Source organism: Struthio camelus, chromosome 4 (genome assembly GCF_040807025.1).
Source record: "Struthio camelus isolate bStrCam1 chromosome 4, bStrCam1.hap1, whole genome shotgun sequence".
Taxonomy (NCBI): Eukaryota; Metazoa; Chordata; class Aves; order Struthioniformes; family Struthionidae; genus Struthio; species Struthio camelus.
This window is the reverse complement of record NC_090945.1, coordinates 15,318-35,272: the sequence shown is the minus strand read 5'-3', so window position 1 is coordinate 35,272 and position 19,955 is coordinate 15,318. Positions and strand designations below refer to the sequence as shown.

Genomic DNA, 19,955 nt, shown 5'->3' with positions numbered 1-19,955 from the left:
GGACCCCTTAGGCACTGTCTAGGTGGCCCAGACCCCCTCCTCAGCTCCTCCTCCTTCCCTAGAATGGCGTTTTGGGTCATGTAAACCCTTGAGGGCCCCCTCTGCTGCCCTCGGGACTACTCTGGCAGGTTTCCCTCTGCCCCAGAGCTGTGTAGGTGCCCCCCACAGCTCTTAGCACTGCTCTATCCAGCTCAGAGCCCCTGGGGAGACCACAGCACTCTTTTGGCCCTCCGGACCCCTTAGGCACTGTCTAGGTGGCCCAGACCCCCTCCTCAGCTCCTCCCCCTTCCCCAGAATGGGGTTTTGGGTCATGTAAACCCTTGAGGGCCCCCTCTGGTGCCCTCGGGACTACTCTGGCAGGTTTCCCTCTGCCCCAGAGCTGTCTTCGGCCCCCCCACAGCTCTTAGCACTGCTGTCTCCACCTCAGAGCCCCTGCGGAGACCTTTGGGGTGCCCCAGAGCTGTCTTTTGGCTCTCCAGACCCCTTAGGCACTGTCTAGGTGGCCCAGACCCCTTCCTCAGCTCCTCCCCCTTCCCTAGAGTGGGGTTTTGGGCCATGTAAACCCTTGAGGGCCCCCTCTGGTGCCCTCGGGACTACTCTGGCAGGTTTCCCTGTGCCCCAGAGCTGTCTTCGGGGCCCCCACAGCTCTTAGCACTGCTGTCTCCACCTCAGAGCCCCTGCGGAGACCTTTGGCGTGCCCCAGAGCTGTCTTTTTGCCCTCCAGACCCCTTAGGCACTGTCTAGGTGGCCCAGAGCCCCTCCTCAGCTCCTCCTCCTTCCCCAGAGTGGTCTTTTGGCTAGGCACACGCCTTGAGGGCCCCCTCTGGTGCCCTCGGGACTACTCTGGCAGGTTTCCCTGTGCCCCAGAGCTGTCTTCGGGCCCCCCAGAACTCTTAGCACTGCTCTCTCCACCTCAGAGCCCCTGGGCAGACTTTTGGGGTGCCCCACAGCACTCTTTTGGCCCTCCGGACCCCTTAGGCACTGTCTAGGTGGCCCAGACCCCCTCCTCAGCTCCTCCTCCTTCCCTAGAGTGGCGTTTTGGGTCATGTAAACCCTTGAGGGCCCCCTCTGGTGCCCTCGGGACTACTCTGGCAGGTTTCCCTCTGCCCCAGAGCTGTGTAGGTGCCCCCCACAGCTCTTAGCACTGCTCTCTCCACCTCAGAACCCCTGGGGAGACCTTTGGGGTGCCCCAGAGCTGTGTTGGGGCCCCCCATAGCTCTTAGCACTGCTCTATCCACCTCAGAGCCCCTGCGGAGACCTTTGGCATGCCCCAGAGCTGTCTTTTGGCTCTCCGGACCCCTTAGGCACTGTCTAGGTGGCCCAGAGCCCCTCCTCAGCTCCTCCTCCTTCCCCAGAGTGGTCTTTTGGCTAGGCACATGCCTTGAGGGCCCCCTCTGGTGCCCTCGGGACTACTCTGGCAGGTTTCCCTCTGTCCCAGAGCTGGATCTTGGCTCCCTAGGCCCCTTCGCAACTCTCTAGAGCACCCCACAACACTCTTTGGCTCCTCCTTGCTAGCCAGAGCTGTCTCTTGCTCGTGCTGAGCCCTCAGGAACGGTCTAGGTGGCCCAGACCCCCTCCTCAGCTCCTCCTCCTTCCCCAGAGTTGCCTTTTGACTAGGCACACGCCTTGAGGGCCCCCTCTGGTGCCCTCGGGACTACTCTGGCAGGTTTCCCTCTGCCCCAGAGCTGTGTAGGTGCCCCCCACAGCTCTTAGCACTGCTCTATCCAGCTCAGAGCCCCTGGGGAGACCACAGCACTGTTTTGGCCCTCCGGACCCCTTAGGCACTGTCTAGGTGGCCCAGACGCCGTCCTCAGCTCCTCCTCCTTCCCCAGAGTTGTCTTTTGGCTAGGCACACGCCTTGAGGGTCCCCTCTGGGGCCCTCGGGACTACTGTGGCAGGTGTCCCTGTGCCCCAGAGCTGGATCTTGGCTCCCTAGGCCCCTTCGCACTGCTCTAGAGGGCTCCGCACCACTCTTTGGCTCTTCCTTGCTGCCCAGAGCTGTCCCTTGCTCGTGCCGAGCCCTCAGGAAAGGTCTAGGTGGCCCAGACCCCCTCCAGAGGTCTTCCTTTTCCCCCAGAGTCTCCTTTTGTCCTGGCACACGCCTTGAGGGTCCCCTCTGGTGCCCTCGGGACTACTCTGGCAGGTTTCCCTGTGCCCCAGAGCTGTCTTCGGCCCCCCCACAGCTCTTAGCACTGCTGTCTCCACCTCAGAGCCCCTGCGGAGACCTTTGGCGTGCCCCAGAGCTGTCTTTTGGCTCTCCAGACCCCTTAGGCACTGTCTAGGTGGCCCAGACCCCTCCTCAGCTCCTCCCCCTTCCCCAGAATGGGGTTTTGGGTCATGTAAACCCTTGAGGGCCCCCTCTGGTGCCCTCGGGACTACTCTGGCAGGTTTCCCTCTGCCCCAGAGCTGTCTTCGGGGCCCACAGAGCTCTTAGCACTGCTGTCTCCACCTCAGAGACCTTGGGGAGACCTTTGGGGTGCCCCAGAGCTGTCTTTTGGCCCCCCAGACCCCTTAGGCACTGTCTAGGTGGCCCAGAGCCCCTCCTCAGCTCCTCCTCCTTCCCCAGAGTGGTCTTTTGGCTAGGCACACGCCTTGAGGGCCCCCTCTGCTGCCCTCGGGACTACTCTGGCAGGTTTCCCTGTGCCCCAGAGCTGTCTTCGGGCCCCCCAGAACTCTTAGCACTGCTCTCTCCACCTCAGAGCCCCTGGGCAGACTTTTGGGGTGCCCCACAGCACTCTTTTGGCCCTCCGGACCCCTTAGGCACTGTCTAGGTGGCCCAGACCCCCTCCTCAGCTCCTCCTCCTTCCCTAGAATGGCGTTTTGGGTCATGTAAACCCTTGAGGGCCCCCTCTGGTGCCCTCGGGACTACTCTGGCAGGTTTCCCTCTGCCCCAGAGCTGTGTAGGTGCCCCCCACAGCTCTTAGCACTGCTCTCTCCACCTCAGAGCCCCTGGGGAGACCTTTGGGGTGCCCCAGAGCTGTGTTGGGGCCCCCCATAGCTCTTAGCACTGCTCTATCCACCTCAGAGCCCCTGCGGAGACCTTTGGCATGCCCCAGAGCTGTCTTTTGGCTCTCCGGACCCCTTAGGCACTGTCTAGGTGGCCCAGAGCCCCTCCTCAGCTCCTCCTCCTTCCCCAGAGTGGTCTTTTGGCTAGGCACATGCCTTGAGGGCCCCCTCTGGTGCCCTCGGGACTACTCTGGCAGGTTTCCCTCTGCCCCAGAGCTGGATCTTGGCTCCCTAGGCCCCTTCGCAACTCTCTAGAGCACCCCACAACACTCTTTGGCTCCTCCTTGCTAGCCAGAGCTGTCTCTTGCTCGTGCTGAGCCCTCAGGAACGGTCTAGGTGGCCCAGACCCCCTCCTCAGCTCCTCCTCCTTCCCCAGAGATGCCTTTTGACTAGGCACACGCCTTGAGGGCCCCCTCTGGTGCCCTCGGGACTACTCTGGCAGGTTTCCCTCTGCCCCAGAGCTGTGTAGGTGCCCCCCACAGCTCTTAGCACTGCTCTATCCAGCTCAGAGCCCCTGGGGAGACCACAGCACTGTTTTGGCCCTCCGGACCCCTTAGGCACTGTCTAGGTGGCCCAGACGCCGTCCTCAGCTCCTCCTCCTTCCCCAGAGTTGTCTTTTGGCTAGGCACACGCCTTGAGGGCCCCCTCTGAGGCCCTCGGGACTACTGTGGCAGGTGTCCCTGTGCCCCAGAGCTGGATCTTGGCTCCCTAGGCCCCTTCGCACTGCTCTAGAGGGCTCCGCACCACTCTTTGGCTCTTCCTTGCTGCCCAGAGCTGTCCCTTGCTCGTGCCGAGCCCTCAGGAAAGGTCTAGGTGGCCCAGACCCCCTCCAGAGGTCTTCCTTTTCCCCCAGAGTCTCCTTTTGTCCTGGCACACGCCTTGAGGGTCCCCTCTGGTGCCCTCGGGACTACTCTGGCAGGTTTCCCTGTGCCCCAGAGCTGTCTTCGGCCCCCCCACAGCTCTTAGCACTGCTGTCTCCACCTCAGAGCCCCTGGGGAGACCTTTGGCGTGCCCCAGAGCTGTCTTTTGGCTCTCCAGACCCCTTAGGCACTGTCTAGGTGGCCCAGACCCCTCCTCAGCTCCTCCCCCTTCCCCAGAATGGGGTTTTGGGTCATGTAAACCCTTGAGGGCCCCCTCTGGTGCCCTCGGGACTACTCTGGCAGGTTTCCCTCTGCCCCAGAGCTGTCTTCGGGGCCCACAGAGCTCTTAGCACTGCTGTCTCCACCTCAGAGACCTTGGGGAGACCTTTGGGGTGCCCCAGAGCTGTCTTTTGGCCCCCCAGACCCCTTAGGCACTGTCTAGGTGGCCCAGACCCCCTCCTGAGCTCCTCCTCCTTCCCCAGAGTGGTCTTTTGGCTAGGCACACGCCTTGAGGGCCCCCTCTGCTGCCCTCGGGACTACTCTGGCAGGTTTCCCTGTGCCCCAGAGCTGTCTTCGGGCCCCCCAGAACTCTTAGCACTGCTCTCTCCACCTCAGAGCCCCTGGGCAGACTTTTGGGGTGCCCCACAGCACTCTTTTGGCCCTCCGGACCCCTTAGGCACTGTCTAGGTGGCCAAGACCCCCTCCTCAGCTCCTCCTCCTTCCCTAGAATGGCGTTTTGGGTCATGTAAACCCTTGAGGGCCCCCTCTGCTGCCCTCGGGACTACTCTGGCAGGTTTCCCTCTGCCCCAGAGCTGTGTAGGTGCCCCCCACAGCTCTTAGCACTGCTCTATCCAGCTCAGAGCCCCTGGGGAGACCACAGCACTGTTTTGGCCCTCCGGACCCCTTAGGCACTGTCTAGGTGGCCCAGACGCCGTCCTCAGCTCCTCCTCCTTCCCCAGAGTTGTCTTTTGGCTAGGCACACGCCTTGAGGGCCCCCTCTGGTGCCCTCGGGACTACTCTGGCAGGTGTCCCTGTGCCCCAGAGCTGGATCTTGGCTCCCTAGGCCCCTTCGCACTGCTCTAGAGGGCTCCGCACCACTCTTTGGCTCTTCCTTGCTGCCCAGAGCTGTCCCTTGCTCGTGCCGAGCCCTCAGGAAAGGTCTAGGTGGCCCAGACCCCCTCCAGAGGTCTTCCTTCTCCCCCAGAGTCTCCTTTTGTCCTGGCACACGCCTTGAGGGTCCCCTCTGGTGCCCTCGGGACTACTCTGGCAGGTTTCCCTGTGCCCCAGAGCTGTCTTCGGCCCCCCCACAGCTCTTAGCACTGCTCTCTCCACCTCAGAGCCCCTGGGGAGACCTTTGGCGTGCCCCAGAGCTGTCTTTTGGCTCTCCGGACCCCTTAGGCACTGTCTAGGTGGCCCAGACCCCCTCCTCAGCTCCTCCCCCTTCCCCAGAATGGGGTTTTGGGTCATGTAAACCCTTGAGGGCCCCCTCTGGTGCCCTCGGGACTACTCTGGCAGGTTTCCCTCTGCCCCAGAGCTGTCTTCGGCCCCCCCACAGCTCTTAGCACTGCTGTCTCCACCTCAGAGCCCCTGCGGAGACCTTTGGGGTGCCCCAGAGCTGTCTTTTGGCTCTCCAGACCCCTTAGGCACTGTCTAGGTGGCCCAGACCCCTTCCTCAGCTCCTCCCCCTTCCCTAGAGTGGGGTTTTGGGCCATGTAAACCCTTAAGGGCCCCCTCTGGGGCCCTCGGCACTACTCTGGCAGGTTTCCCTGTGCCCAGAGCTGGATCTTGGCTCCCTAGGCCCCTTCGCATTGCTCTAGAGGACTCCGCAGCACTCTTTGGCTCTTCCTTGCTAGCCAGAGATGTCTCTTGCTCGTGCTGAGCCCTTAGGAACGGTCTAGGTGGCCCAGACCCCCTCCTGTGCTCCTCCTCCTTCCCCAGAGTCTCTTTGTGGCCATGCAGAGCCCTTAGAAGCCCTCTCATGATTTCTGAACTACAATTGCAGTACTCGTTGTGCCCCAGAGCTGTTTTCTGGCCCCCCAGATCCCTTAGGCACTATCTAGGTGGCCCGGATCCCCTCCTCAGCTCCTCTTCCTTCCCCAGAGTTGTCTTTTGGCTAGGCACACGCCTGGAGGGCCCCCTCTGGTGCCCTCGGGACTACTCTGGCAGGTTTCCCTCTGCCCCAGAGCTGGATCTTGGCTCCCTAGGCCCCTTCGCACCGCTCTAGAGCGCTCCGCACCACTCTCTGGCTCCTCCTTGCTAGCCAGAGCTGTCCCTTGCTCGTGCTGAGCCCTCAGGAAAGGTCTAGGTGGCCCAGACCCCCTCCAGAGGTCTTCCTTCTCCCCCAGAGTCTCCTTTTGTCCTGGCACACGCCTTGAGGGCCGCCTCTGGTGCCCTCGGGACTACTCTGGCAGGTTTCCCTGTGCCCCAGAGCTGTCTTCGGCCCCCCCACAGCTCTTAGCACTGCTGTCTCCACCTCAGAGCCCCTGCGGAGACCTTTGGCGTGCCCCAGAGCTGTCTTTTTGCCCTCCAGACCCCTTAGGCACTGTCTAGGTGGCCCAGAGCCCCTCCTCAGCTCCTCCTCCTTCCCCAGAGTGGTCTTTTGGCTAGGCACACGCCTTGAGGGCCCCCTCTGGTGCCCTCGGGACTACTCTGGCAGGTTTCCCTGTGCCCCAGAGCTGTCTTCGGGCCCCCCAGAACTCTTAGCACTGCTGTCTCCACCTCAGAGCCCCTGGGCAGACTTTTGGGGTGCCCCACAGCACTCTTTTGGCCCTCCGGACCCCTTAGGCACTGTCTAGGTGGCCCAGACCCCCTCCTCAGCTCCTCCTCCTTCCCTAGAGTGGCGTTTTGGGTCATGTAAACCCTTGAGGGCCCCCTCTGGTGCCCTCGGGACTACTCTGGCAGGTTTCCCTCTGCCCCAGAGCTGTGTAGGTGCCCCCCACAGCTCTTAGCACTGCTCTCTCCACCTCAGAGCCCCTGGGGAGACCTTTGGGGTGCCCCAGAGCTGTGTTGGGGCCCCCCATAGCTCTTAGCACTGCTCTATCCACCTCAGAGCCCCTGCGGAGACCTTTGGCATGCCCCAGAGCTGTCTTTTGGGTCTCCGGACCCCTTAGGCACTGTCTAGGTGGCCCAGAGCCCCTCCTCAGCTCCTCCTCCTTCCCCAGAGTGGTCTTTTGGCTAGGCACATGCCTTGAGGGCCCCCTCTGGTGCCCTCGGGACTACTCTGGCAGGTTTCCCTCTGCCCCAGAGCTGGATCTTGGCTCCCTAGGCCCCTTCGCAACTCTCTAGAGCACCCCACAACACTCTTTGGCTCCTCCTTGCTAGCCAGAGCTGTCTCTTGCTCGTGCTGAGCCCTCAGGAACGGTCTAGGTGGCCCAGACCCCCTCCTCAGCTCCTCCTCCTTCCCCAGAGTTGCCTTTTGACTAGGCACACGCCTTGAGGGCCCCCTCTGGTGCCCTCGGGACTACTCTGGCAGGTTTCCCTCTGCCCCAGAGCTGTGTAGGTGCCCCCCACAGCTCTTAGCACTGCTCTATCCAGCTCAGAGCCCCTGGGGAGACCACAGCACTGTTTTGGCCCTCCGGACCCCTTAGGCACTGTCTAGGTGGCCCAGACGCTGTCCTCAGCTCCTCCTCCTTCCCCAGAGTTGTCTTTTGGCTAGGCACACGCCTTGAGGGTCCCCTCTGGGGCCCTCGGGACTACTGTGGCAGGTGTCCCTGTGCCCCAGAGCTGGATCTTGGCTCCCTAGGCCCCTTCGCACTGCTCTAGAGGGCTCCGCACCACTCTTTGGCTCTTCCTTGCTGCCCAGAGCTGTCCCTTGCTCGTGCCGAGCCCTCAGGAAAGGTCTAGGTGGCCCAGACCCCCTCCAGAGGTCTTCCTTTTCCCCCAGAGTCTCCTTTTGTCCTGGCACACGCCTTGAGGGTCCCCTCTGGTGCCCTCGGGACTACTCTGGCAGGTTTCCCTGTGCCCCAGAGCTGTCTTCGGCCCCCCCACAGCTCTTAGCACTGCTGTCTCCACCTCAGAGCCCCTGGGGAGACCTTTGGCGTGCCCCAGAGCTGTCTTTTGGCTCTCCAGACCCCTTAGGCACTGTCTAGGTGGCCCAGACCCCTCCTCAGCTCCTCCTCCTTCCCTAGAGTGGCGTTTTGGGTCATGTAAACCCTTGAGGGCCCCCTCTGGTGCCCTCGGGACTACTCTGGCAGGTTTCCCTCTGCCCCAGAGCTGTCTTCGGGGCCCACAGAGCTCTTAGCACTGCTGTCTCCACCTCAGAGCCCCTGCGGAGACCTTTGGGGTGCCCCAGAGCTGTCTTTTGGCCCCCCAGACCCCTTAGGCACTGTCTAGGTGGCCCAGAGCCCCTCCTCAGCTCCTCCTCCTTCCCCAGAGTGGTCTTTTGGCTAGGCACACGCCTTGAGGGCCCCCTCTGGTGCCCTCGGGACTACTCTGGCAGGTTTCCCTGTGCCCCAGAGCTGTCTTCGGGCCCCCCAGAACTCTTAGCACTGCTCTCTCCACCTCAGAGCCCCTGGGCAGACTTTTGGGGTGCCCCACAGCACTCTTTTGGCCCTCCGGACCCCTTAGGCACTGTCTAGGTGGCCCAGACCCCCTCCTCAGCTCCTCCTCCTTCCCTAGAGTGGCGTTTTGGGTCATGTAAACCCTTGAGGGCCCCCTCTGGTGCCCTCGGGACTACTCTGGCAGGTTTCCCTCTGCCCCAGAGCTGTGTAGGTGCCCCCCACAGCTCTTAGCACTGCTGTCTCCACCTCAGAGCCCCTGGGGAGACCTTTGGGGTGCCCCAGAGCTGTGTTGGGGCCCCCCATAGCTCTTAGCACTGCTCTATCCACCTCAGAGCCCCTGCGGAGACCTTTGGCATGCCCCAGAGCTGTCTTTTGGCTCTCCGGACCCCTTAGGCACTGTCTAGGTGGCCCAGAGCCCCTCCTCAGCTCCTCCTCCTTCCCCAGAGTGGTCTTTTGGCTAGGCACATGCCTTGAGGGCCCCCTCTGGTGCCCTCGGGACTACTCTGGCAGGTTTCCCTCTGCCCCAGAGCTGGATCTTGGCTCCCTAGGCCCCTTCGCAACTCTCTAGAGCACCCCACAACACTCTTTGGCTCCTCCTTGCTAGCCAGAGCTGTCTCTTGCTCGTGCTGAGCCCTCAGGAACGGTCTAGGTGGCCCAGACCCCCTCCTCAGCTCCTCCTCCTTCCCCAGAGTTGCCTTTTGACTAGGCACACGCCTTGAGGGCCCCCTCTGGTGCCCTCGGGACTACTCTGGCAGGTTTCCCTCTGCCCCAGAGCTGTGTAGGTGCCCCCCACAGCTCTTAGCACTGCTCTATCCAGCTCAGAGCCCCTGGGGAGACCACAGCACTGTTTTGGCCCTCCGGACCCCTTAGGCACTGTCTAGGTGGCCCAGACGCCGTCCTCAGCTCCTCCTCCTTCCCCAGAGTTGTCTTTTGGCTAGGCACACGCCTTGAGGGCCCCCTCTGGTGCCCTCGGGACTACTGTGGCAGGTGTCCCTGTGCCCCAGAGCTGGATCTTGGCTCCCTAGGCCCCTTCGCACTGCTCTAGAGGGCTCCGCACCACTCTTTGGCTCTTCCTTGCTGCCCAGAGCTGTCCCTTGCTCGTGCCGAGCCCTCAGGAAAGGTCTAGGTGGCCCAGACCCCCTCCAGAGGTCTTCCTTCTCCCCCAGAGTCTCCTTTTGTCCTGGCACACGCCTTGAGGGTCCCCTCTGGTGCCCTCGGGACTACTCTGGCAGGTTTCCCTGTGCCCCAGAGCTGTCTTCGGCCCCCCCACAGCTCTTAGCACTGCTGTCTCCACCTCAGAGCCCCTGCGGAGACCTTTGGCGTGCCCCAGAGCTGTCTTTTGGCTCTCCGGACCCCTTAGGCACTGTCTAGGTGGCCCAGACCCCTCCTCAGCTCCTCCCCCTTCCCCAGAATGGGGTTTTGGGTCATGTAAACCCTTGAGGGCCCCCTCTGGTGCCCTCGGGACTACTCTGGCAGGTTTCCCTCTGCCCCAGAGCTGTCTTCGGGGCCCACAGAGCTCTTAGCACTGCTGTCTCCACCTCAGAGCCCCTGCGGAGACCTTTGGGGTGCCCCAGAGCTGTCTTTTGGCCCCCCAGACCCCTTAGGCACTGTCTAGGTGGCCCAGAGCCCCTCCTCAGCTCCTCCTCCTTCCCCAGAGTGGTCTTTTGGCTAGGCACACGCCTTGAGGGCCCCCTCTGGTGCCCTCGGGACTACTCTGGCAGGTTTCCCTGTGCCCCAGAGCTGTCTTCGGGCCCCCCAGAACTCTTAGCACTGCTCTCTCCACCTCAGAGCCCCTGGGCAGACTTTTGGGGTGCCCCACAGCACTCTTTTGGCCCTCCGGACCCCTTAGGCACTGTCTAGGTGGCCCAGACCCCCTCCTCAGCTCCTCCTCCTTCCCTAGAGTGGCGTTTTGGGTCATGTAAACCCTTGAGGGCCCCCTCTGGTGCCCTCGGGACTACTCTGGCAGGTTTCCCTCTGCCCCAGAGCTGTGTAGGTGCCCCCCACAGCTCTTAGCACTGCTCTATCCAGCTCAGAGCCCCTGGGGAGACCACAGCACTGTTTTGGCCCTCCGGACCCCTTAGGCACTGTCTAGGTGGCCCAGACGCCGTCCTCAGCTCCTCCTCCTTCCCCAGACTTGTCTTTTGGCTAGGCACACGCCTTGAGGGCCCCCTCTGGGGCCCTCGGGACTACTGTGGCAGGTGTCCCTGTGCCCCAGAGCTGGATCTTGGCTCCCTAGGCCCCTTCGCACTGCTCTAGAGCACTCCGCAGCACTCTCTGGCTCTTCCTTGCTGCCCAGAGCTGTCCCTTGCTCGTGCCGAGCCCTCAGGAAAGGTCTAGGTGGCCCAGACCCCCTCCAGAGGTCTTCCTTCTCCCCCAGAGTCTCCTTTTGGCTAGGCACACGCCTTGAGGGCCGCCTCTGGTGCCCTCGGGACTACTCTGGCAGGTTTCCCTGTGCCCCAGAGCTGTCTTCGGCCCCCCCACAGCTCTTAGCACTGCTGTCTCCACCTCAGAGCCCCTGCGGAGACCTTTGGCGTGCCCCAGAGCTGTCTTTTGGCTCTCCGGACCCCTTAGGCACTGTCTAGGTGGCCCAGACCCCTCCTCAGCTCCTCCCCCTTCCCCAGAATGGGGTTTTGGGTCATGTAAACCCTTGAGGGCCCCCTCTGCTGCCCTCGGGACTACTCTGGCAGGTTTCCCTGTGCCCCAGAGCTGTCTTCGGGCCCCCCAGAACTCTTAGCACTGCTCTCTCCACCTCAGAGCCCCTGGGCAGACTTTTGGGGTGCCCCACAGCACTCTTTTGGCCCTCCGGACCCCTTAGGCACTGTCTAGGTGGCCCAGAGCCCCTCCTCAGCTCCTCCTCCTTCCCCAGAGTGGTCTTTTGGCTAGGCACACGCCTTGAGGGCCCCCTCTGGTGCCCTCGGGACTACTCTGGCAGGTTTCCCTGTGCCCCAGAGCTGTCTTCGGGCCCCCCCAGAACTCTTAGCACTGCTGTCTCCACCTCAGAGCCCCTGGGCAGACTTTTGGGGTGCCCCACAGCACTCTTTTGGCCCTCCGGACCCCTTAGGCACTGTCTAGGTGGCCCAGACCCCCTCCTCAGCTCCTCCTCCTTCCCTAGAGTGGGGTTTTGGGTCATGTAAACCCCTTGAGGGCCCCCTCTGGTGCCCTCGGGACTACTCTGGCAGGTTTCCCTCTGCCCCAGAGCTGTGTAGGTGCCCCCCACAGCTCTTAGCACTGCTCTATCCAGCTCAGAGCCCCTGGGGAGACCACAGCACTGTTTTGGCCCTCCGGACCCCTTAGGCACTGTCTAGGTGGCCCAGACGCCGTCCTCAGCTCCTCCTCCTTCCCCAGAGTTGTCTTTTGGCTAGGCACACGCCTTGAGGGCCCCCTCTGGTGCCCTCGGGACTACTGTGGCAGGTGTCCCTGTGCCCCAGAGCTGTCTTCGGGCCCCCCCAGAACTCTTAGCACTGCTGTCTCCACCTCAGAGCCCCTGGGCAGACTTTTGGGGTGCCCCACAGCACTCTTTTGGCCCTCCGGACCCCTTAGGCACTGTCTAGGTGGCCCAGACCCCCTCCTCAGCTCCTCCTCCTTCCCTAGAGTGGCGTTTTGGGTCATGTAAACCCTTGAGGGCCCCCTCTGGTGCCCTCGGGACTACTCTGGCAGGTTTCCCTCTGCCCCAGAGCTGTGTAGGTGCCCCCCACAGCTCTTAGCACTGCTCTCTCCACCTCAGAACCCCTGGGGAGACCTTTGGGGTGCCCCAGAGCTGTGTTGGGGCCCCCCATAGCTCTTAGCACTGCTCTATCCACCTCAGAGCCCCTGCGGAGACCTTTGGCATGCCCCAGAGCTGTCTTTTGGCTCTCCGGACCCCTTAGGCACTGTCTAGGTGGCCCAGAGCCCCTCCTCAGCTCCTCCTCCTTCCCCAGAGTGGTCTTTTGGCTAGGCACATGCCTTGAGGGCCCCCTCTGGTGCCCTCGGGACTACTCTGGCAGGTTTCCCTCTGCCCCAGAGCTGGATCTTGGCTCCCTAGGCCCCTTCGCAACTCTCTAGAGCACCCCACAACACTCTTTGGCTCCTCCTTGCTAGCCAGAGCTGTCTCTTGCTCGTGCTGAGCCCTCAGGAACGGTCTAGGTGGCCCAGACCCCCTCCTCAGCTCCTCCTCCTTCCCCAGAGTTGCCTTTTGACTAGGCACACGCCTTGAGGGCCCCCTCTGGTGCCCTCGGGACTACTCTGGCAGGTTTCCCTCTGCCCCAGAGCTGTGTAGGTGCCCCCCACAGCTCTTAGCACTGCTCTATCCAGCTCAGAGCCCCTGGGGAGACCACAGCACTGTTTTGGCCCTCCGGACCCCTTAGGCACTGTCTAGGTGGCCCAGACGCTGTCCTCAGCTCCTCCTCCTTCCCCAGAGTTGTCTTTTGGCTAGGCACACGCCTTGAGGGCCCCCTCTGGGGCCCTCGGGACTACTGTGGCAGGTGTCCCTGTGCCCCAGAGCTGGATCTTGGCTCCCTAGGCCCCTTCGCACTGCTCTAGAGGGCTCCGCACCACTCTTTGGCTCTTCCTTGCTGCCCAGAGCTGTCCCTTGCTCGTGCCGAGCCCTCAGGAAAGGTCTAGGTGGCCCAGACCCCCTCCAGAGGTCTTCCTTTTCCCCCAGAGTCTCCTTTTGTCCTGGCACACGCCTTGAGGGTCCCCTCTGGTGCCCTCGGGACTACTCTGGCAGGTTTCCCTGTGCCCCAGAGCTGTCTTCGGCCCCCCCACAGCTCTTAGCACTGCTGTCTCCACCTCAGAGCCCCTGGGGAGACCTTTGGCGTGCCCCAGAGCTGTCTTTTGGCTCTCCAGACCCCTTAGGCACTGTCTAGGTGGCCCAGACCCCTCCTCAGCTCCTCCTCCTTCCCTAGAGTGGCGTTTTGGGTCATGTAAACCCTTGAGGGCCCCCTCTGGTGCCCTCGGGACTACTCTGGCAGGTTTCCCTCTGCCCCAGAGCTGTCTTCGGGGCCCACAGAGCTCTTAGCACTGCTGTCTCCACCTCAGAGCCCCTGCGGAGACCTTTGGGGTGCCCCAGAGCTGTCTTTTGGCCCCCCAGACCCCTTAGGCACTGTCTAGGTGGCCCAGAGCCCCTCCTCAGCTCCTCCTCCTTCCCCAGAGTGGTCTTTTGGCTAGGCACACGCCTTGAGGGCCCCCTCTGCTGCCCTCGGGACTACTCTGGCAGGTTTCCCTGTGCCCCAGAGCTGTCTTCGGGCCCCCCAGAACTCTTAGCACTGCTCTCTCCACCTCAGAGCCCCTGGGCAGACTTTTGGGGTGCCCCACAGCACTCTTTTGGCCCTCCGGACCCCTTAGGCAGTGTCTAGGTGGCCCAGACCCCCTCCTCAGCTCCTCCTCCTTCCCTAGAGTGGGGTTTTGGGTCATGTAAACCCTTGAGGGCCCCCTCTGGTGCCCTCGGGACTACTCTGGCAGGTTTCCCTCTGCCCCAGAGCTGTGTAGGTGCCCCCCACAGCTCTTAGCACTGCTCTATCCAGCTCAGAGCCCCTGGGGAGACCACAGCACTGTTTTGGCCCTCCGGACCCCTTAGGCACTGTCTAGGTGGCCCAGACGCCGTCCTCAGCTCCTCCTCCTTCCCCAGAGTTGTCTTTTGGCTAGGCACACGCCTTGAGGGCCCCCTCTGGGGCCCTCGGGACTACTCTGGCAGGTGTCCCTGTGCCCCAGAGCTGGATCTTGGCTCCCTAGGCCCCTTCGCACTGCTCTAGAGGGCTCCGCACCACTCTTTGGCTCTTCCTTGCTGCCCAGAGCTGTCCCTTGCTCGTGCCGAGCCCTCAGGAAAGGTCTAGGTGGCCCAGACCCCCTCCAGAGGTCTTCCTTCTCCCCCAGAGTCTCCTTTTGTCCTGGCACACGCCTTGAGGGTCCCCTCTGGTGCCCTCGGGACTACTCTGGCAGGTTTCCCTGTGCCCCAGAGCTGTCTTCGGCCCCCCCACAGCTCTTAGCACTGCTGTCTCCACCTCAGAGCCCCTGCGGAGACCTTTGGCGTGCCCCAGAGCTGTCTTTTGGCTCTCCGGACCCCTTAGGCACTGTCTAGGTGGCCCAGACCCCTCCTCAGCTCCTCCCCCTTCCCCAGAATGGGGTTTTGGGTCATGTAAACCCTTGAGGGCCCCCTCTGGTGCCCTCGGGACTACTCTGGCAGGTTTCCCTCTGCCCCAGAGCTGTCTTCGGGGCCCACAGAGCTCTTAGCACTGCTCTCTCCACCTCAGAGCCCCTGCGGAGACCTTTGGGGTGCCCCAGAGCTGTCTTTTGGCCCCCCAGACCCCTTAGGCACTGTCTAGGTGGCCCAGAGCCCCTCCTCAGCTCCTCCTCCTTCCCCAGAGTGGTCTTTTGGCTAGGCACACGCCTTGAGGGCCCCCTCTGGTGCCCTCGGGACTACTCTGGCAGGTTTCCCTGTGCCCCAGAGCTGTCTTCGGGCCCCCCAGAACTCTTAGCACTGCTCTCTCCACCTCAGAGCCCCTGGGCAGACTTTTGGGGTGCCCCACAGCACTCTTTTGGCCCTCCGGACCCCTTAGGCACTGTCTAGGTGGCCCAGACCCCCTCCTCAGCTCCTCCTCCTTCCCTAGAGTGGCGTTTTGGGTCATGTAAACCCTTGAGGGCCCCCTCTGCTGCCCTCGGGACTACTCTGGCAGGTTTCCCTCTGCCCCAGAGCTGTGTAGGTGCCCCCCACAGCTCTTAGCACTGCTCTATCCAGCTCAGAGCCCCTGGGGAGACCACAGCACTGTTTTGGCCCTCCGGACCCCTTAGGCACTGTCTAGGTGGCCCAGACGCCGTCCTCAGCTCCTCCTCCTTCCCCAGAGTTGTCTTTTGGCTAGGCACACGCCTTGAGGGCCCCCTCTGGGGCCCTCGGGACTACTGTGGCAGGTGTCCCTGTGCCCCAGAGCTGGATCTTGGCTCCCTAGGCCCCTTCGCACTGCTCTAGAGCACTCCGCAGCACTCTCTGGCTCTTCCTTGCTGCCCAGAGCTGTCCCTTGCTCGTGCCGAGCCCTCAGGAAAGGTCTAGGTGGCCCAGACCCCCTCCTCAGCTCCTCCTCCTTCCCCAGACTTGTCTTTTGGCTAGGCACACACCTTGAGGGCCCCCTCTGGTGCCCTCGGCACTACTCTGGCAGGTTTCCCTGTGCCCCAGAGCTGTCTTCGGCCCCCCCACAGCTCTTAGCACTGCTCTCTCCACCTCAGAGCCCCTGCGGAGACCTTTGGGGTGCCCCAGAGCTGTCTTTTGGCTCTCCAGACCCCTTAGGCACTGTCTAGGTGGCCCAGAGCCCCTCCTCAGCTCCTCCTCCTTCCCCAGAATGGGGTTTTGGGTCATGTAAACCCTTGAGGGCCCCCTCTGCTGCCCTCGGGACTACTCTGGCAGGTTTCCCTGTGCCCCAGAGCTGTCTTCGGGCCCCCCAGAACTCTTAGGACTGCTGTCTCCACCTCAGAGCCCCTGGGCAGACTTTTGGGGTGCCCCACAGCACTCTTTTGGCCCTCCGGACCCCTTAGGCACTGTCTAGGTGGCCCAGACCCCCTCCTCAGCTCCTCCTCCTTCCCTAGAGTGGTCTTTTGGCTAGGCACACGCCTTGAGGGCCCCCTCTGGTGCCCTCGGGACTACTCTGGCAGGTTTCCCTGTGCCCCAGAGCTGTCTTCGGGCCCCCCCAGAACTCTTAGCACTGCTGTCTCCACCTCAGAGCCCCTGGGCAGACTTTTGGGGTGCCCCACAGCACTCTTTTGGCCCTCCGGACCCCTTAGGCACTGTCTAGGTGGCCCAGACCCCCTCCTCAGCTCCTCCTCCTTCCCTAGAGTGGCGTTTTGGGTCATGTAAACCCCTTGAGGGCCCCCTCTGGTGCCCTCGGGACTACTCTGGCAGGTTTCCCTCTGCCCCAGAGCTGTGTAGGTGCCCCCCACAGCTCTTAGCACTGCTCTATCCAGCTCAGAGCCCCTGGGGAGACCACAGCACTGTTTTGGCCCTCCGGACCCCTTAGGCACTGTCTAGGTGGCCCAGACCCCCTCCTCAGCTCCTCCTCCTTCCCTAGAGTGGCGTTTTGGGTCATGTAAACCCTTGAGGGCCCCCTCTGCTGCCCTCGGGACTACTCTGGCAGGTTTCCCTCTGCCCCAGAGCTGGATCTTGGCTCCCTAGGCTCCTTGGCACCACTGTAGAGCACTCCGTAACACTCTTTGGCTCTTCCTTGCTGCCTAGAGCTGTCTTTTGCTTGTGCTGAGCTCTCTGAAACTGTCTAGGTGGCCCAGAATCCCTACGGAGCTCCTCCTCCTTCCCCAGAGTCTCTTTGTGGCTATGGAGAGCCCTTAGAAGCCCTCTCGTGTCTTCTGAATCAGTCTTGCTGTAGTTGTTGTACCTCAGAGCGGTCTTCTGGTCCTCCAGACCCCTTTGGCACTGTGTAGGTCCTCCAGAACCCCTCCGTAGGTTTCTTGTGTTCCCCAGAGGCTTTTTTGCGGTTAGGCCCACCCGTCTAGTTCCCTCCGGACTACTCTGGAAGGTTTCCCTTTTGGGTCTCCCCAGAGCTCTTAGAACTCCTGTGTTCACATCAGGAGCCCTCTGGAGACCTTTGGGTTCCCAGAGCCATGTGTTAGTTCTCTGTCCCTGTTGACAGCCCTCTGTTCTTGCCTGGCCTTTCCTCTTTTATCTTTCCCTGCAAACGTATGTTGGCTTCCTGGGCCCCTCAGTAACTTTCTAGTGTGATATGCACTCCTTTTCCAGCCTTCCTAGTGCTACAGAGCTTTGTTTTGGACTTCTAGCTCATGTAGTCCCTCCCAAAGCCCTCTGGAGGTCTTTGTTGGATCATAGAGCCCTCATTTGGCCCTGCAGCTGTCTTTGCAGCTCTGCAGTCTGTTGTGGAACCCTCTTTTGGCTGTAATTGTGCTCTAGAAGTTTTTTGTGCTTGTTACTCTTGTATTTGGGACCTCTCTTTGTCTTTCTTTGTTCCCCAGAGCTGTCTTCTGGCCCTCTAGACCCCTCTTGAGCCATGTAGTCACTTCTGAACTCCTCTTGAGGGCTTCCTTGCACCTCAGACTCTCTTTTTGGCCATGTAGACCCCTTAGAACCCCTGTAGTGTGCTCTGGAGTCTCTTTTTGGCTTTCCTCATTTCTCAGAGCTGTATCTTGATCCTCTAGACTGATTTAGGACCCCTGTAGTGGCCTCAAAATGTTTCTGGAGTCTTTTGTTGCAACATGGAGCTCTGTGTTGGCCCTCCAGCCCTTTCAGTAGCTCTCAATTTTTCTCCCCTCCCCCCCGCCCACTTTTTTGGCCTTTTATCTTTTCCCCACAGACCTCTGTTGGTCGTGTAGGCTTTTTAGCACCCCTCTAGTGAACTCTGGAGTTCTCTTTCAGCTTTCCTTTTTTCCCAGAGCCATCTTTTGGCTCTGTCAATCCTTTAAGATTGTTGTAGTGTCCTCAGAACTTTTCTGAACAGTGCTCTCTGTTCATCATCTAGTGGTCTTAGCAGCCTTGTTTTCCCTTGGACCCCTTGGGGAAACTCTAGTTATTCTCTACTGGCTTTTTTTTTTTATTGTTCTCTAGTCTCCATTGGAAATGTGTAATCCAATCTGGAGTCCTCTGTAGAGCTTTGTTGTGTTGCATAGACTTCCATTGGTCCTGCAGACTTGTGAGGAGCCCCTTTATTTTATTCTGGATTATTCTTTGTTGTGCCCCAGAATGCTGCATTGGTCTTTCTGCCCTCTTAGCATCCCTGTTGTGCCCTCTGGAGCCATCCTGAGATCTCCTTGTGTCAGTTCTCCAGTTAGTGATACAGATATAGTATTCTCCTGGACAACTAGTCATTCCAGCCACTGACTTTTTTTCCTCATCATTTTAGGTACTATAGAAGACCCATTCCTCTTAGGAAGTGTTCCTATTACAGCAGAGGGCTTGTTCCCAGAGTTCATTTTGATATCCTGGTTTGCCCTTCAGGAAATGTTGCCCTGCCAGAGCAGCTGTATTCTATGCAGACCCGAACCCATTAGAGGACTATGGTATAGCATTCCCTTTGTAGGCGCTGTGGAATGTTGTAGTTTTTTTCCTAAGTATAACCAGAACTCATTTGTAGTTTTTAATTTGAAGGCTTGTGTTAGTTAAGGTAAAAAGGAGTTTAATGACCTACCTCTTGATAACGTAGATACTATATGAAGTCTCAGTAACAAAACAGATGTTCTATTTCATAGAAGAGGTCTCTTTATCCCTTCTGTCCTCTCTGTTCTAGATGCTGAGTGGAAGAAGAATTGCTTCTGCCTAGCCCTATGTATTTATGGTTGCTGTTTGTTTGCCCCTCCCCTCCAAAGGGTTTCTGGGTAGGGAAGTGGGTGGGGCCTAGGGTTATATAAAGTGGGGGTCTCTCTTCCCTGAGTTCATTCTGCCTTTGATCTGCTGTGGGAGTGGTAGTTTGTAATGGGCTTAGCAAATAACTGCATTTGAGGATGTACAACTATCCTGGAAGACCTATTTGTACGCTTGGAGATGCGAAGGCCATTGAACAATAGAAGAGCAATGAGGCAGCTTGAGCTGGAGCTGTGATTATGAGAGGGAAGTGTTTGTAGGAGATAGGGTTTTTTCTTGGGTAGCATGTCGGTGTGGGTTGTTTGGGCTGAAAAAGGGCTTCTGAATATCCTGTTGTATCTTTTGTTGACGGTCACTGTTGTTTTCTGGTGTTTTTGAGTTTATTGCGGAAGGGATGCAGCTTCCTCACGGGGCTCTTCTGAGATGATGAGAGTTGGGGAATTGTTTGTTGTTCTGCAGGACTGCAGAAAAGAAGAGACAGGAGGGGTTCAGGGAAAACATTTTTTCCTAGTTTTGTACCCTAGTTTTTTTTGCATTGGGTGCAGTTGTGGTGTGGTGAAGCGAAGCGCTGAGACGGAGGCTGAGCAGGTAAGACGGGGAGCTGTTTGGGTCAGGGCTCTACTGTGCCGTGGGGCTGGTGCTGGGCTGCTTCTCAGTGATGTCTTTTGTTGTGCTTTTTCAGGTGCTGTGTGGGCCTTTTCTGGGGTGGCTGAGGGTGTGAGCTGCAGTAGAAAGGTGTGTCCTTTGTTGTAGGGCTGTTGGGCGTTGCCTGGCAGAATAGTAACTGTGTTGCCTTTCCTAGGTGCCGCAGGTGTCCGCCCAGCCACAATGCTGGAGTTTGGACAGGATGCAGGTGAGGGGAGGGACCGTGGTGTTTGGGAGGAGGGTGTTTTTGGTGAAGAGGCTGGAGGCATCTGGCGTGCAGGTGACCGCTTGTGTTGTGTTTTGGCAGGTGGTGAAGGCGAAGGTTTGTGACTGAAGGAAGAGCAGAACAGATGTGCCTGGCATCGAGGCTGGTTCTTGAGGACGGCGCAGCAGTGCCCAAGCTAAGTTGGGAGGGCCAAGGGTGTTGGCTTGTCTTGGGGGGTGTGTGTGTGCGTGTGCTGCCAGTCATTACAGTGTAGAGTCCTCCTGAGGATGAGTGCTGTGTGTGAGGCAGAGGGAGAGGGGGGTGTGCTAGGCCGGGCAGCTCCAGCCTGTGTCTGTGTTGTTGTGTGCTGTGTTCGGTGTGTGTTATAGGTGTCCTGTGTTTTGCTGAGGTGTTGATGTTGCTGTTGTCCTTTGTGCTCATGGAGCACAATGCAG

At 60.3% G+C, this 19,955-nt stretch overlaps 1 long non-coding RNA gene across 1 annotated transcript; it reads left to right on the top strand.

The window, feature by feature from the left end:
* The first annotated feature begins 19,329 nt into the window (after nucleotides 1-19,329).
* LOC138067092 (uncharacterized) lies at nucleotides 19,330-19,700 on the top strand. Its single transcript, XR_011140748.1, has 3 exons — nucleotides 19,330-19,385; nucleotides 19,453-19,503; nucleotides 19,603-19,700. It is a non-coding gene; the product is annotated as an uncharacterized lncRNA (long non-coding RNA).
* Nucleotides 19,701-19,955: the final 255 nt, after the last annotated feature.